Source organism: Triticum dicoccoides, chromosome 3A (assembly GCF_002162155.2).
Source record: "Triticum dicoccoides isolate Atlit2015 ecotype Zavitan chromosome 3A, WEW_v2.0, whole genome shotgun sequence".
NCBI classification, from domain to species: domain Eukaryota; kingdom Viridiplantae; phylum Streptophyta; class Magnoliopsida; order Poales; family Poaceae; genus Triticum; species Triticum dicoccoides.
The window spans coordinates 494826273-494832561 of record NC_041384.1 but is presented as its reverse complement, the minus strand read 5'-3'; positions in this window follow the sequence as shown (position 1 = coordinate 494832561).

Here is a 6289-nt window from a genome sequence, read left to right as displayed (position 1 = left end):
GTTTAACTAGCTCTACAGGCTAGTTCAAATAATTTTACACTAGACTTGAACTAGCTCTACAAGCTATTTCAAATAATATTACACTAGAGTTGAACTAGCTCTATAACCTAGTACAAACAATTTTACACTAGAGCTGAACTAGCTCTACAAGCTAGTTCAAATAATTTTACACTAAGTTCAACTAGCTCTATAGGCTAGTTCAAACAGTTTTACGCTAGAGTTGAACTAGCTCTATAACCTAGTACAAAGACTTTTACACTAGAGTTGAACTAGCTCTATAACCTAGCACAAATAATTTTACACTAGAGCTGAACTAGCTCTATAACCTAGTACAAATAATTTTACACTAGAGTTGAACTAGCTCTATAACCTAGTACAAATAATTTTACACTAGAGTTGAACTAGCTCTATAACCTAGTACAAATAATTTTACACTAGAGTTGAAGTAGCTCTACAAGCTAGTTCAAATAATTTTACACTAGAGTTGAAATAGCTCTATAACCTAGTACAAATAATTTTACACTAAAGTTGAACTAGCTCTACAGGCTAGTTCAAATAATTTTACACTAGAGTTGAACTAGCTCCATAACGTAGTACAAATAATTTTACAATTGAGTTGAACTAGCTCTACAAGCTAGTTCAAATAATTTTACACTAGAGTTGAACTAGATCTACAAGCTATTTCAAATCATTTTACACAAGAGTTGAACTAGCTCTATAACCTAGTACAAACAATTTTACACTAGAGGTGAACTAGCTTTACAAGCTAGTTCAAATAATTTTACACTAAGTTCAACTAGCTCTATAGGCTAGTTCAAACAGTTTTACACTAGAGTTGAACTAGCTCTATAACTTAGTTCAAATAATTTAGCACTAGAGTTGAACTAGCTGTACAGCCTACAAGCTAGTTCAAATAGTTTTACACTAGTGTTGAACTAGCTCTACAAGGTAGTTTAAATAATTTTACACAAGAGTTGAACTAGCTCTATAACCTAGTACAAATAAATTTTACACTAGAGTTGAACTAGCTCTACAAGCTATGTCAAATAATTTTGCACTAGACTCGAACTAGTTGTATAACCTAGTACTTATAATTTTACACTAGAGTTGAACTAGCATTATAACCTAGTACAAATAATTTTACACTAGAGTTGAACTAGCATTACAAGCTAGTTCAAATAATTTTACACTAGAGTTAAACTAGCTCTACAGGCTAGTTCAAATAATTTTACACTAGAGTTGAACTAGCTCTATAACCTAGTACAAATAATTATACACTAGAGTTGAACTTGATCTATAACCTAGTACAAATAATTTTACACTAGAGTTGAACTAGCTCTATAGGCTAGGTCAAATAATTTTACACTAGAGTTGAACTAGCTCTATAACCTAGTTCAAATAATTTTACACTAGAGTTGAACAAGCACTATAATGTAGTACAATTAATTTTACACCAGAGTTGAACTAGCTCTACAAGCTAGTGCAAATAATTTTACACTAGAGTTGAACTAGCTCTACAGGCTAGTTTAAATAATTTTACACTAGAGTTGAACTAGCTCTATAACATAGTACAAATAATTTTACACTAGAGTTGAACTAGCTCTAGAAACTAGTTCAAATAATTTTGCACAAGAGTTGAACTAGCTTTACACGCTAATCAAATAATTTTACACTAGAGTTTAACTAGCTCTATAACCTAGTACAAATAAGTTTACACAAGAAATGAACTAGCTCTATAACCTAGTACAAATAATTTTACACTAAGTTGAACTAGCTCTACAAGCTAGTTCAAATAATTTAACACTAGAGTTGAACTAGCTCTAGAGCCTACAAGCTAGTTCAAATAGTTTTACACTAGTGTTGAACTAGCTCTACAAGCTAGTTTAAATAAATTTACATTAGAGTTGAACTAGCTCTATAACCTGTACAAATAATTTTACACTAGAGTTGAACTAGCTCTACAATCTGTGTCAAATAATTTTGCACTAGAGTCGAAATAGTTGTATAACCTAGTACTAATAATTTTACACTAGAGTTGTACTACCACTGTAACCTAGTACAAATAATTTTACACTAGAGTTGAACTAGCTCTACAAGCTAGTTCAAATAATTTTACACTAGAGTTAAACTAGCTTTACAGGCTAGTTCGAATAATTTTACACTAGAGTTGAACTAGCTCTATAACCTAGTACAAATAATTTTACACTAGAGTTGAACTAGATCTGTAACCTAGTACAAATTATTTTACACTAGAGTTGAAGTAGCTCTACAGGTTAGGTCAAATAATTTTACGCTAGAGTTGAACTAGCTTTATAACCTAGTACAAAGAATTTTACACTAGAGTTGAACTAGCTCTATAATCTAGCACAAATAATTTTACACTAGAGTTGAACTAGCTATATAACCCAGTACAAATAATTTTACACTAGAGTTGAACTATCTCTACACGCTAGGTCAAATAATTTTACACTAGAGTTGAACTAGCTCTATAACATAGTACAAATAATTTTACACTAGAGTTGAACTAGCTCTACAAGCTTGTTCAAATAATTTTACACTAGTGTTCAACTAGCTCTATAGGCTAGTATAAATAATTTCACACTAGAGTTGAACTAGCTCTATAACCTAGTACAAATAATTTTACACTAGAGTTGAACTAGCTCTATAACCTAATACAAACAATTTTACACTAGAGTTGAAGTAGCTCTACAAGCTAGTTCAAATAATTTTACAATAGAGTTGAAATAGCTCTATAACCTAGTACAAATAATTTTACAATAAAGTTTAACTAGCTCTACAGGCTAGTTCAAATAATTTTACACTAGAGTTGAACTAGCTCTACAAGCTATTTCAAATAATTTTACACTAGAGTTGAACTAGCTCTATAACCTAGTACAAAACAATTTTACACTATAGCTGAGCAAGCTCTACAAGCTAGTTCAAATAGTTTTACACTAAGTTGAACTAGCTCTATAGGCTAGTTCAAATAGTTTTACACTAGAGTTGAACTAGCTCTATAACCTAGTAAAAAGACTTTTACACTAGAGTTGAACTAGCTCTATAACCTAGCACAAATAATTTTACACTAGAGCTGAACTAGCTCTATAACCTAGTGCAAATAATTTTACACTAGAGTTGAACTAGATCTATAACCTAGTACAAATAATTTTACACTAGAGTTGAACTAGCTCTATAACCTAGTACAAATAATTTTACACTAGAGTTGAAGTAGCTCTACAAGCTAGTTCAAATAATTTTGCGCTAGAGTTGAAATAGCTCTATAACCCAGTACAAATAATTTTACACTAAAGTTGAACTAGCTCTACAGGCTAGTTCAAATAATTTTACACTAGAGTTCAACTAGCTCCATAACCTAGTACAAAAAATTTTACAATTGAGTTGAACTAGCTCTACAAGCTAGTTCAAATAATTTTACACTAGAGTTGAACTAGCTCTACAAGCTATTTCAAATAATTTTACACAAGAGTTGAACTAGCTCTATAACCTAGTACAAACAATTTTACACTAGAGCTGAACTAGCTCTACAAGCTAGTTCAAATAATTTTACACTAAGTTCAACTAGCTCTATAGGTTAGTTCAAACAGTTTTACACTAGATTTGAACTAGCTCTATAACCTAGTAGAAATAATTTTACACTAGAGTTGAACTAGCTCTATAACCTAGTACAAATAATTTTAAACTAAATTGAACTAGCTCTACAAGCTAGTTCAAATAATTTAGCACTAGAGTTGAACTAGCTGTACAGCCTACAAGCTAGTTAAAATAGTTTTACACTAGTGTTGAACTAGCTCCACAAGCTAGTTTAAATAATTTTACACTAGAGTTGAACTAGCTCTATAACCTAGTACAAATAAATTTTACACTAGAGTTGAACTAGCTCTATAACCTAGTACAAATAATTTTACACTAGAGTTGAAGTAGCTCTAATAGCTAGTTCAAATAATTTTACACTAGAGTTGAAATAGCTCTATAACCTAGTACAAATAATTTTATACTAAAGTTGAACTAGCTCTACAGGCTAGTTCAAATAATTTTACACTAGAGTTGAACTAGCTCAATAACCTAGTACAAATAAATTTTACACTAGAGTTGAACTAGCTCTCCAAGCTATGTCAAATAATTTTGCACTAGACTCGAACTAGTTGTATAACCTAGTACTTATAATTTTACACTAGAGTTGAACTAGCATTATAACCTAGTACAAATAATTTTACACTTGAGTTGAACTAGCACTACAAGCTAGTTGAAATAATTTTACACTAGAGTTAAACTAGCTCTACAGGCTAGTTCAAATAATTTTACACTAGAGTTGAACTATCTCTATAACCTAGTACAAATAATTTTACACTTGAGTTGAACTTGATCTATAACCTAGTACAAATAATTTTACACTAGAGTTGAACTAGCTCTACAGGCTAGGTCAAATAAATTTACACTAGAGTTGAACTAGCTCTATAACCTAGTTCAAATAATTTTACACTAGAGTTGAACTAGCTCTATAACCTAGTTCAAATAATTTTACACTAGAGTTGAACAAGCACTATAACCTAGTACAATTAATTTTACACCAGAGTTGAACTATCTCTACAAGCTATTGCAAATAATTTTACACTAGAGTTGAACTAGCTCTACAGGCTAGTTTAAATAATTTTACACTAGAGTTGAACTAGCTCTATAACATAGTACAAATAATTTTACACTAGGGTTGAACTAGCTCTACACGCTAATCAAATAATTTTACACTAGAGTTTTACTAGCTCTATAACCTAGTCCAAATAAGTTTACACAAGAAATGAACTAGCTCTATAACCTAGTACAAATAATTTATACTAAGTTGAACTAGCTCTACAAGCTAGTTCAAATAATTTAACACTAGAGTTGAACTAGCTCTAGAGCCTACAAGCTAGGTCAAATAGTTTTACACTAGTGTTGAACTAGCTCTACAAGCTAGTTTAAATAATTTTACACTAGAGTTGAACTAGCTCTATAACCTAGTACAAACAATTTTACACTAGAGTTGAACTAGCTCTACAAGCTAGTTCAACTGATTTTACACTAGAGTTAAACTAGCTCTACAGGCTAGTTCAAATAATTTTACACTAGAGTTGAACTAGCTCTATAACCTAGTACAAATAATTTTACACTAGAGTTGAACTTGATCTATAACCTAGTACAAATAATTTTACACTAGAGTTGAACTAGCTCTACAGGCTAGGTCAAATAATTTTACACTAGAGTTGAACTAGCTCAACAGGCTAGGTCAAATAATTTTACACTAGAGTTGAACTAGCTCTATAACCTAGTTCAAATAATTTTACACTAGAGTTGAACAAGCACTATAACCTAGTACAATTAATTTTACACCAGAGTTGAACTAGGTCTACAAGCTAGTGCCAATAATTTTACACTAGAGTTGAACTAGCTCTACAGGCTAGTTTAAATAATTTTACACTAGAGTTGAACTAGCTCTATAACATAGTACAAATAATTTTACAGTAGAGTTGAACTAGCTCTAGAAACTAGTTCAAATAATTTTGCAAAAGAGTTGAACTAGCTTTACACGCTAATCAAATAATTTTACACTAGAGTTTAACTAGCTCTATAACCTAGTACAAATAAGTTTACACAAGAAATGAACTAGCTCTATAACCTAGTACAAATAATTTTACACTAAGTTGAACTAGCTCTACAAGCAAGTTCAAATAATTTAACACTAGAGTTGAACTGGCTCTAGAGCCTACAAGCTAGTTCAAATAGTTTTACACTAGTGTTGAACTAGCTCTACAAGCTAGTTTAAATAATTTTACACTAGAGTTGAACTAGCATCTATAACCCAGTACAAATAATTTTACACTAGAGTTGAACTAGCTCTACAATCTATGTCAAATAATTTTGCGCTAGAGTCGAACTAGTTGTATAACCTAGTACTAATAATTTTACACTAGAGTTGTACTACCACTATAACCTAGTACAAATAATTTTACACTAGAGTTGAACAAGCTCTACAAGCTAGTTCAAATAATTTTACACTAGAGTTAAACTAGCTTTACAGGCTAGTTCAAATAATTTTACACCAGAGTTGAACTAGCTCTATAACCTAGTACAAATAATTTTACACTAGAGTTAAACTAGATCTATAACCTAGTACAAATTATTTTACACTAGAGTTGAACTAGCTCTACAGGCTAGGTCAAATAATTTTACACTAGAGTTGAACTAGGTCTATAACCTAGTACAAAGAATTTTACACTAGAGTTGAACTAGCTCT